Source organism: Rhamphochromis longiceps, linkage group LG14 (assembly GCF_057381845.1).
Source record: "Rhamphochromis longiceps isolate RC_006_pf linkage group LG14, R_longiceps_female_GT1.1, whole genome shotgun sequence".
Classification (NCBI taxonomy): Eukaryota; Metazoa; Chordata; class Actinopteri; order Cichliformes; family Cichlidae; genus Rhamphochromis; species Rhamphochromis longiceps.
In genome coordinates this window covers 42,393,599-42,405,969 of record NC_140570.1, presented here as the reverse complement: position 1 = coordinate 42,405,969, position 12,371 = coordinate 42,393,599, and the positions used below count along the sequence as shown (strand labels likewise).

Here is a 12,371-nt window from a genome sequence, read left to right as displayed (position 1 = left end):
TGTTTTCATTTTGGTATACTATATTAGCACAGTTGATCTAAATTAATAACACAATAAATTGTGTGTGCATCTCCTGTTTTGTCATGGTTGTATGTCCCGGTTCGTGACAGGCTGCATGAGCTCATCTGGTGGGAGTGTAGTACTGTAGTATTTCAGGCATAAAAACGTGGTTTTCACAGACCTTGTCACAGGGTCTGAGTCTAAGATTCAAATTGTAAACACACAAACACTCAGGCTTGCTGCAAACCTTAGCTGATCCCCCGTGGGCTTAATTTACTGCCATTGTTTACGCACCATTGTAATTGCTTCTCTAGTTTGGCATTACACTTTAATTATGGAATGTAATTATATTTTGTCTATTTTTAGTTGTGGCATTGTGTTGTAATTAATGAAGGGCCTGCACACTCCAATATCAATTTACAATTTAAATTCTCCACAGCATGTTTAACTACATTATGTTGTGCCTTTCCAGAATCCCAGATTTACTTACACATCTCCCTTTATGATACATTAGTACTACATTTGACCTAAACCTTTTCCATCCTTTTTCCAAACTCTCATTCATTTTTTACCTGATAACCAAAAACTGTGATAGTGAAAGGCTGAAATATTTCTAGGGGTATGAGATTTCTGTGTGTTTTCTGTAGGTGAGCAGCTGCGAGAAGTTTGGCTACGGGGTGATGGTGACACAGGTGGCAGCAACTGCTCCGGGAGTTGTGGCTCTGCACAGTTCAGGTACTATTGCAGTTATTTGGACACAACAAACACTTGTCAGCTGTGATGCTTAAGGCTTATATTATAAGTTGTTGTTGTTGTTTTTGTGTTGTCGGTATAAAGGAGACTTAAGGCAGCTTAGGGAGAAATGTATTTGTCAAACCGTTTTTGTTTGGGTAAGAAAGAGTAAGAAGAGGCGTTCTTTTTTGATAAATGGATTCACATATCAGTTGTATACTGATACTAGGTTTATCCATATGCAAAAGGCTCCAGGAAATACCGTACTCTTGTCAAAAGAGGTCAAAAAATGAAGCTAGTGAACAAATATTTTAATCCTGCATTCTTTCTATTGGCTAGAAGGGGCGACTCAACTGGTTATGGGAAAAGAAGTCTGATTACTTATCAGCCCTTCGCTTATAACAGCACCGCTGCGTTCTGAAACCTATTCTCTCCTATGACTTTACCCACGCAAGAACAGTTCCCTGCTGTGTTGAGCAGCGCTGGCTGTGGAGCACTCATGTGTTCCATGATGTGACATATGTTTGTGCCATCGATAAAAAGGCAGACTGACAGAAAGAAGGATGACCTCAAAAAGTGATATAGTCCAGACAGAGCTTACAAATGATGGGCCATTTGCTAAACCTGCAGCACACACTGCTTTCTATGTGAAAGAACCATTCTGTGAGAAAAACTCTACTGCTCATTTGATCTATGACCTCTGAAAAACAGTTCATGATTTCCATTACTATTCAATTATAAAAAAAAAAAAAAGTACATTCCCTGGGTTATACAGCACTGATATGCAAAGCTTAATTGTATATCTGTAACTCTAGAACTGCAGTATTTATAGTTTTCTTAGTTTAATATTTCAATTTCATATTCTTCTTCTAAGTATAAAATCCCTTTTGTTATATTTGTCTCGTTAATTTAACTGAAATACACTGAAAATTGCTCACAAATTAAGGTTTATGTGTCAATACAAATGCAGGTTTTATTGCTGGGAGCTTCCCGTGATGCACTGACTATTTCTTCTTCCATGACACTAATGTTTTGTCTTTGCTTCATCATTTATGTACTGTACTGTATCCCCAGTTTTCCAGCGAGGGCTGCGTACATTTTGATTGCATTAACGTTTTTATCCAGCCTTTATGTGCAAGCTTGAGCTGCAAAATTCAAATGTAGTTACTGACAGGCCAAAGTGCAACAGGGAAGAGATTAAATGGGATCAAAGGGAGTGGCATTATAAATTCCTTCCTTCCTGAGATTCAAATCCTCCAATCAAAACGGTGCCAGCAATGCAAAGACAGATTTCTTTAAAAGATTGGACACAATAACAAAGTCAGTCGTTTATTTATTAAAGCACTGTTAATAATTTTAGTTGCTGCTATTTCAAATAAATGTTTGGTACAACAAATTTCTCCGTGTTCTGTCTCAGGCTTTATTCGGGCCCTGGTACTAGAGCTATGGTCTGTTCTTGAGTGCAGCAGTGACGACATCAGAGTGGTCCGTCCCAAACCAACTCCCATTGACCCCACAGATAGGAGTTGCATTAAGGTATTGTATGTATGTGCGTGCGTGTGTGTGTGAGAGAGAGAGGGAGAAGGAGAAACTTCCTGGAGCCCACAATGCCCCAATTTTTAGATATCTACATAATAGTACAGACACAGATCTCTTAGAAGTTTTGCTTTTCCATCATGTTTTTAGCTCACTGGTTACAAAGGTGTTTAAATTGATTAAAATTAAATTGATTCCAATTATTATTAACCCAGGACTCAGAATAGTGGTCCATGTGTTGCTGTGATACCAGCAGCCATGTAGAAAATTCACTTGTGAATATTCATATTTAAGAAACTGGCAATAGTGATTTTGTTAACAAGAAAGGCTTTTTGCTGATTGGTTTATGGGTGTCTGGGCAAATAAGCCTTACTTTCATAAGACTGCATTTTTAGTTATGTTTTTGGCAGAATTTCTCTCAGGAAAGCTTCAACAAGCTCCAGCGTGAGCCTGTCTGTGTGTGTCTGATGCTTGGCCTCTGACAGCAGCCAAGTCATCTCTCTCAGAGAGACTAGCCAAGTGAATACGGACAGCCAGTGATGTGTAAACTGTGTCCTGCCACAGGCGACTTTAAAGTCTGCCTTATCAGTGGGTTATACATATATGCTGAGGTCAAAGGAAAACTAAATATACACACACCAGCACTTTGGTGAATTAACTCGAGTCTTTGCTTTAATCTGTGCTAAGTACAGTAGGAGGTTTGGTAGTACATATGAAGATAAGTTCACACATGCACAGAAACATCAGAAGACACATGAAAGTATAGATATTTCTATTTTAGAAAAAAAAATCCATCGTATCTTGTTTTTTTCTTTACGTTTCTTTGAAGCTGTTTAATATAATCTAAGTTGTAGCTCGTTTGTGCAAGTGTCTCTCTTTTTTTCCTTTGATGCTTTTGATGATATGTTTTCCCTGTTCTACCAGACCCAGTGAAAAATGCAGGGAGCTTTCCTGTAGTTTAATATTCTTCAGGCTGCAATAGGTTTCTGCTCAACCACTCTGCTCAGAATATATGTCTTATTCAGTTTTGAGAGTGTGGTAAACCATGTTTTATCTTTGCAATCATAAATTCTTTTTACATTTTGTTTTGCTTTGAATACTACAGATATTATTTGTCATATTATCGGTAGTGTTTGTAGTTGAATAGTGTTATATTATTATTATGTGTTAGGATTTGATCAATCCATGACGTGCACAAATGCATTCACAATGGTCTTTAAAAGCAAATACATTTTTTCTCTCTAACAGCTGCTGTATTTACTTTCCTCTTCAGTCCTTCCTGTACTTGGTCAACCTCCTCTCCTCTTCCCAGTCGGTGTGGCAACTGCTGGGCCGACAGTCTTTGGCCAACAAAAGCGAATACACCCTGAGGGAGATGCCAACCTCCATACCTGTAAGTGTTTTTCTTCTTCTTCTTTTCCACACACTGCAGTTTTTTTTTGTCATCCATCTGAGGGCATGTTTGCACTTTTTATTTGGCCTCCAAACACCACCCACCCATTTGTTTTACTTCAAACGCATTCAAATAAACCCTCTCACACTGAGACTGATATACGTTCTCCACCTTACCCATTGTAAATTTCCACACAGTTTTCGTTTTGCACCCTATCCGGTGCATTCTTGTTCAAAGCCTCTCATTTTACTCCACAGGATTTGATTGACAGACTGATTGCCGTGAATTCGGATGGGAAGATTCATTCTCTCTTCCACTACGAAGAGAGTCACACATTCGGCCTAAGGTGGGATTCATTATTTTTTTCATATTACTTAACATCAGTGGGGAAGTAGACGATATCAGATTATCACCTGGTGACTGCACACACACTTCAGCCTCTGGCAATAGGAGACTGGCATGGTGACGTAATCGGCCTTAAAATGCGGCCTTTAAGGCTGCAGACCCTGAATTGGGATACAGCCTCTGAATCGCTGCATCTTGTAGCTGTGTCGTCTTAAATTGGTCATGTGATTTTGACGCGCCGGCGCGTCCGGCAACCCCAGAGGTTTAACTTAATATTTAAGTGTCTCTTGGTTTTAGACTAGTTGTTTAGTCTAATTTGATGTTTTAAACCAGAAAAGGAAGAAGAGGGCTTAGAATTACAGGTAAGAACTGCTCAGTGGTATGTGATAAACTGTAAATGTAAAGCTTACAGGTCAGTCCTCATGTTTTTAAATCAGATTTTGAGTCTGTACATGGCACATTATGCTTTTGCATGTTGTGAAATGTGCTGCAAAACAAACTGAGGTAAACTAACTGGTTTACTGTGATGGATTTAAAGTGCGTGTGACTGGTGCGCAGTGGCTGTGGTGCTCACGGTCAGAGTTCAGTCACAAAGAGGGTAACAGAGATGAATTTAAAGTTAAGGTGATGGTGCTTAGATTCATTCACAGACTGAAACCTTCACACCAACTTTATCCTGTGTCTCTTAGTTTTAGACTAGTTGTTTAGTCTATTTTGATGTTTTAAACCATATCACAGGGTTTTTACTTCACCATTTACGGGGTTTTAACAAGCAAACAAAAGACAGATCGTGATGTTTGAAAATGTTTTGGAAATATTCTTTAAAGATTAGATGTAAAATACGCAGAGGATAAATTCAATTGGTTTATTAGTTTATTACATAAGTTGAAAAAAAGTTAAACAAGTAAATAAAGAAACAACGTAAAAGAAAAGTAAACAAAACAAATCGGTAAATAAAGGAAAATGGTAATAAGAAGGGGAAAAAAAAGAAAAGAGAAAACCCCAACAATCCCCTCTGAGCAAGCACTAGGCGACAGTGGGGAAGAAAAACTGCCTTTAAACGGGCAGAAACTTCCGGCAGAACCAGGCTCACGAGGGGCAGTCAACTGCCGGGACTGGTTGGGGTGAAAAAAGATGAAGGAGAGAGGGAAGAAGTGTTAGGAGAGAAGGGGAGAGGAGAGGTGAAAATTAAGATGGAACAGAGGTGGAGGGAGACGAGGTGACGTCAGCAGTAGAAAAAATAGAAAGAGTAGAAAAAGCAGGAGTGTCCCTCCTCCAGAAGAAGCGGAAACGTTTTTTCTTCTTTTCCATGAGCTTTTCCACGACCACTTTTTTCTCTAGGATGAGGGTTCTCAACTGATCGGTTGTTTCTTCAACTTCCTTCTCAAGTTTCTGGCATCTTTGCTCCATTTCTTTTAATAGATTGCACTTGTCTGTATTTTGCTGTTGTTTTTCCTTGTGCATCTTTTCTAACTGCTCATTTCTTCTTGTGATTTCTTGAAGCTTACGCTGCAGGTCTTCATTTATTTTCTCTTGTTGCTGCTTTTGTGCAAGCATTTCAGCGTTTTCACACTTCAAGTTGTCTGAGTTCAACAACATCTCATTAATGACCTCTGAGTGTTTTTTCGCCATTTCATTGATCCTACGCTGCATCTTTGAACGTCGTTTTTCCAATACTTCTCCTTCCAGTTCAGGTGTTCTGTCCTTCATTGTATTAATTTGTTCAGTTGTAGATTTCTTCTCTCCAAGTCCTGGAGAATACGTTTTTTTTCTTTTTCCTGTTGCTCTTTCTCTTGAAGAAGCTCTTTATTTTTGCACTCTGTTTCATCCAGCCTGACTGGATTTGGATTTATTGAAGAAGGACCACCAAAATCTTTGTTCTATTTGGTGTACATGTTAAGAGTTGCTGGACTAACAGTTGGTTTGATTTGCTTCAGAGAATCCTCAAAGTCTTTTATCTTAATGTTGCGCACCTCAGCAGCAGCTATAACACGGACTTGTTCTGGTGCCAACTCTCTTATTGGGCCAAGTGCAGCATCTTTGGCTAATGCTGTCAAATCGCTCCCTGAATATCCTTCAGTCACTTTTGCAAGACAGGACAGTTCGTCTTGGCTCAGTGGACTCCCGTGCGTTCCCAAAAGATTTTTCAGCAGCGTAAATCTTGTCTTCTCATCGGGTAAGGTCACATATACTCTTTTTGCAAAGCGCCTTAATATTGCTTCATCGAGCTCCTGGGGCCTGTTCGTTGCTCCCATTACAAGTACTCTGTCATCCTTTCCTGACTGCAACCCGTCAAACTCAATGAGGAACTCAGTTTTTAAACGGCGAGAGGCGTCGTGCTCCCCCTCCCTCCTTTGACAGAGCAAGCCGTCCACTTCATCGATGAAGATTACTGAGGGCTGTCTCTCTCTTGCAACTGCAAAGAGTGCTCGTACGAGCTTCTCGCCTTCTCCCACATATTTGGAGGTCAAACTAGCAGCACTGATGTTGAAGAATGTTGCATTAGACTCTGCAGCAACTGCTTTGGCGAGCATGGTCTTCCCATTTCCTGGTGGGCCAAATAAAAGCAAGCCACGTGCAGGAGCTCTCAGACCAGTAAAGAGATCAGGTCTTAAGGCAGGAAGGATGACAATTTCTTGAAGTGCTTGCTTTGCCAGATCCTGCCCTGCGATGTCATCAAATGACACAGTCGCTCCACTGTATACAATTTCATTTGTAATTAAGCTGACCAGTTTACTGTCCACATTCTTTTTCATATCCCTCTTCGGGGGCTGTTTCACAGCTGCCGGTCTTCCATTCTGAGTTTTTCCCACCCGAGTGGTTTTCTTTGCATCAGTTATTCTTAATGGAGGTCTTACAGAAGTGGAGGGTCTGATGGTGGTGGAAACACCTGCGGGTTGACTTTTAGGAACTGACTTTGGCTTACTTGCAATTGTTTTGGTCGACATTTCTCTTGCGCGACTTCCCCCCTGTTCACAGTCATAACACGGTAAACTAGTCATAAACGAAAACGTTTAGGCTATTTATCGCATTTAAAGGTCTTTCTTTGGGACAACGTCACAGAACACAGAAACGTCACAGGGCTTTGGAGCGTGATGTTACAGAGGTTTACAAATACTTTCAAATATAGCTCTGGTCGAACGTTTGAAGGCTGCGAACAAACTGACTAAAACTTGCTGCTCCTGACCCCTATTTATAGAAAAACTTCAAAGGCTCAAAGGCATGTGCTTGTGACATCATCACATGTCCTTGTGACATCATCACATGTCCTTGTGACATCATCACTCTTCATGAATCAGATTGTCACATGACATTTTAGAATGGGGATGTTTTTTTTTAAACCGTTTTCAAATTTAACCCTCTGTGGTCCAGGGTATAATTGGCCGTTCTTGACTATTTTTGATTTTACCTCTATATTTCACCTTTAAAATATGTTTTTCTTGCCTTATTTGGCACCATTATTTTCAGCACAACCTCAAATATCTGAAATTTGAGTTATTGTTTTCATTTTGGTATACTATATTAGCACAGTTGATCTAAATTAATAACACAATAAATTGTGTGTGCATCTCCTGTTTTGTCATGGTTGTATGTCCCGGTTCGTGACAGGCTGCATGAGCTCATCTGGTGGGAGTGTAGTACTGTAGTATTTCAGGCATAAAAACGTGGTTTTCACAGACCTTGTCACAGGGTCTGAGTCTAAGATTCAAATTGTAAACACACAAACACTCAGGCTTGCTGCAAACCTTAGCTGATCCCCCGTGGGCTTAATTTACTGCCATTGTTTACGCACCATTGTAATTGCTTCTCTAGTTTGGCATTACACTTTAATTATGGAATGTAATTATATTTTGTCTATTTTTAGTTGTGGCATTGTGTTGTAATTAATGAAGGGCCTGCACACTCCAATATCAATTTACAATTTAAATTCTCCACAGCATGTTTAACTACATTATGTTGTGCCTTTCCAGAATCCCAGATTTACTTACACATCTCCCTTTATGATACATTAGTACTACATTTGACCTAAACCTTTTCCATCCTTTTTCCAAACTCTCATTCATTTTTTACCTGATAACCAAAAACTGTGATAGTGAAAGGCTGAAATATTTCTAGGGGTATGAGATTTCTGTGTGTTTTCTGTAGGTGAGCAGCTGCGAGAAGTTTGGCTACGGGGTGATGGTGACACAGGTGGCAGCAACTGCTCCGGGAGTTGTGGCTCTGCACAGTTCAGGTACTATTGCAGTTATTTGGACACAACAAACACTTGTCAGCTGTGATGCTTAAGGCTTATATTATAAGTTGTTGTTGTTGTTTTTGTGTTGTCGGTATAAAGGAGACTTAAGGCAGCTTAGGGAGAAATGTATTTGTCAAACCGTTTTTGTTTGGGTAAGAAAGAGTAAGAAGAGGCGTTCTTTTTTGATAAATGGATTCACATATCAGTTGTATACTGATACTAGGTTTATCCATATGCAAAAGGCTCCAGGAAATACCGTACTCTTGTCAAAAGAGGTCAAAAAATGAAGCTAGTGAACAAATATTTTAATCCTGCATTCTTTCTATTGGCTAGAAGGGGCGACTCAACTGGTTATGGGAAAAGAAGTCTGATTACTTATCAGCCCTTCGCTTATAACAGCACCGCTGCGTTCTGAAACCTATTCTCTCCTATGACTTTACCCACGCAAGAACAGTTCCCTGCTGTGTTGAGCAGCGCTGGCTGTGGAGCACTCATGTGTTCCATGATGTGACATATGTTTGTGCCATCGATAAAAAGGCAGACTGACAGAAAGAAGGATGACCTCAAAAAGTGATATAGTCCAGACAGAGCTTACAAATGATGGGCCATTTGCTAAACCTGCAGCACACACTGCTTTCTATTAAATACTGCACGTGCAAAGTATGTATAATATGTGCTTGTCCAATAGATATGCTGTCTTAGCAGCTATTTACAATGTTACATAAGAAACAAATGTGGGATCCAACCACCATGCTACTAAAGAGACACTGTGCGTTTCCCCTCCAAAGCAAACCCTCCACTTCAGTGATGGAGTCATGCAATTATTCTACTGGGGTGAAGACAGTTTAATTACAGCATCACTGCAATAACAGTATCCATCCAAAAAAAAAAAAAACATCAAATAAAATTTTAATTATTTCTAAATAAGAAATTCGTGATAAAACAGTTTTCCAATTAACCACTACATAACAGTAGTGTCTAGTTCTTATTTGGTAGGAAATGTCCACCAGTGCTGTAACGTTTTCAAAAATAATAGTAAAAGAAAAAAAGCATTTTGATGAAAAACTAAACCAGCGTGACCTACTGTACAAGTTTGTTTAGGCTGCTTTTGCAGCAGTGCTCTTTATAAAGTCTCCAGGGTGTGATAGTAATAAATCATCTGTGAATGAAACCTTTTACACGTTTAAAATCACTTTGTCTGCCATAGGCAAGAAATCTGTTCCTATAAATACACCGTTTAATTATGTGTTCGCATTGCAACTGCTGCTCTGCCAGAAGTGTAGGTAGAGCAAAGTCAACCTATACATTATACATATCCTCATATTTGAACATTCAATATCAATATATTTTCCACATATTGTGAATATAACGCTGAGTCCTGCCTGACAGCACATTCCCATGAGTGTGCAGAGAGGGAGAAACACGCAAACACCGTGACGAGACAAGAGCACGGGCAGTGTGATGTTACTTCACCTCTAGATGGCACTATTGCACAACCTACAACCTTCTGCATCGTTTCACTGGAATGGATGACAAGTACAGTGCAAAAACAATAACAGGAACAAACTGAGTCCGATATGATATACATATTTATGCCAAAAAAAAATGCCCGTTTGATCTTGTGTTTCCATGTAGGAACAGGGAAAAATGTCTATATTGTGTTGTCTGGTTCACCTCGGCAGAGTTCTATGGCTTTGGCAGGAGGGTTGAGAGGAAACAGAAAGGGCCTTTACCGCCTGCACCTGGCATGTTTGTGATGAAGCAGCTGCCTCTACTCCTGCTGAGCCTCCTCCCTGTACCTCTGAACCCGAGTGAGCAGAGAGCACCGACGGTCATGCACACACACAGATACTGTACACTTCAACAGACACTGGAGATACAAATGATGGGCCATTTGCTAAACCTGCAGCACACACTGCTTTCTATGTGAAAGAACCATTCTGTGAGAAAAACTCTACTGCTCATTTGATCTATGACCTCTGAAAAACAGTTCATGATTTCCATTACTATTCAATTATAAAAAAAAAAAAAGTACATTCCCTGGGTTATACAGCACTGATATGCAAAGCTTAATTGTATATCTGTAACTCTAGAACTGCAGTATTTATAGTTTTCTTAGTTTAATATTTCAATTTCATATTCTTCTTCTAAGTATAAAATCCCTTTTGTTATATTTGTCTCATTAATTTAACTGAAATACACTGAAAATTGCTCACAAATTAAGGTTTATGTGTCAATACAAATGCAGGTTTTATTGCTGGGAGCTTCCCGTGATGCACTGACTATTTCTTCTTCCATGACACTAATGTTTTGTCTTTGCTTCATCATTTATGTACTGTACTGTATCCCCAGTTTTCCAGCGAGGGCTGCGTACATTTTGATTGCATTAACGTTTTTATCCAGCCTTTATGTGCAAGCTTGAGCTGCAAAATTCAAATGTAGTTACTGACAGGCCAAAGTGCAACAGGGAAGAGATTAAATGGGATCAAAGGGAGTGGCATTATAAATTCCTTCCTTCCTGAGATTCAAATCCTCCAATCAAAACGGTGCCAGCAATGCAAAGACAGATTTCTTTAAAAGATTGGACACAATAACAAAGTCAGTCGTTTATTTATTAAAGCACTGTTAATAATTTTAGTTGCTGCTATTTCAAATAAATGTTTGGTACAACAAATTTCTCCGTGTTCTGTCTCAGGCTTTATTCGGGCCCTGGTACTAGAGCTATGGTCTGTTCTTGAGTGCAGCAGTGACGACATCAGAGTGGTCCGTCCCAAACCAACTCCCATTGACCCCACAGATAGGAGTTGCATTAAGGTATTGTATGTATGTGCGTGCGTGTGTGTGTGAGAGAGAGAGGGAGAAGGAGAAACTTCCTGGAGCCCACAATGCCCCAATTTTTAGATATCTACATAATAGTACAGACACAGATCTCTTAGAAGTTTTGCTTTTCCATCATGTTTTTAGCTCACTGGTTACAAAGGTGTTTAAATTGATTAAAATTAAATTGATTCCAATTATTATTAACCCAGGACTCAGAATAGTGGTCCATGTGTTGCTGTGATACCAGCAGCCATGTAGAAAATTCACTTGTGAATATTCATATTTAAGAAACTGGCAATAGTGATTTTGTTAACAAGAAAGGCTTTTTGCTGATTGGTTTATGGGTGTCTGGGCAAATAAGCCTTACTTTCATAAGACTGCATTTTTAGTTATGTTTTTGGCAGAATTTCTCTCAGGAAAGCTTCAACAAGCTCCAGCGTGAGCCTGTCTGTGTGTGTCTGATGCTTGGCCTCTGACAGCAGCCAAGTCATCTCTCTCAGAGAGACTAGCCAAGTGAATACGGACAGCCAGTGATGTGTAAACTGTGTCCTGCCACAGGCGACTTTAAAGTCTGCCTTATCAGTGGGTTATACATATATGCTGAGGTCAAAGGAAAACTAAATATACACACACCAGCACTTTGGTGAATTAACTCGAGTCTTTGCTTTAATCTGTGCTAAGTACAGTAGGAGGTTTGGTAGTACATATGAAGATAAGTTCACACATGCACAGAAACATCAGAAGACACATGAAAGTATAGATATTTCTATTTTAGAAAAAAAAATCCATCGTATCTTGTTTTTTTCTTTACGTTTCTTTGAAGCTGTTTAATATAATCTAAGTTGTAGCTCGTTTGTGCAAGTGTCTCTCTTTTTTTCCTTTGATGCTTTTGATGATATGTTTTCCCTGTTCTACCAGACCCAGTGAAAAATGCAGGGAGCTTTCCTGTAGTTTAATATTCTTCAGGCTGCAATAGGTTTCTGCTCAACCACTCTGCTCAGAATATATGTCTTATTCAGTTTTGAGAGTGTGGTAAACCATGTTTTACCTTTGCAATCATAAATTCTTTTTACATTTTGTTTTGCTTTGAATACTACAGATATTATTTGTCATATTATCGGTAGTGTTTGTAGTTGAATAGTGTTATATTATTATTATGTGTTAGGATTTGATCAATCCATGACGTGCACAAATGCATTCACAATGGTCTTTAAAAGCAAATACATTTTTTCTCTCTAACAGCTGCTGTATTTACTTTCCTCTTCAGTCCTTCCTGTACTTGGTCAACCTCCTCTCCTCTTCCCAGTC

General features: G+C 39.3%; 1 pseudogene; it reads right to left on the bottom strand.

Moving 5' to 3' along the window:
• LOC146654884 (uncharacterized) overlaps positions 1-12,371 on the bottom strand; it is a 43,034-nt pseudogene that overhangs the window by 10,473 nt on the left and 20,190 nt on the right.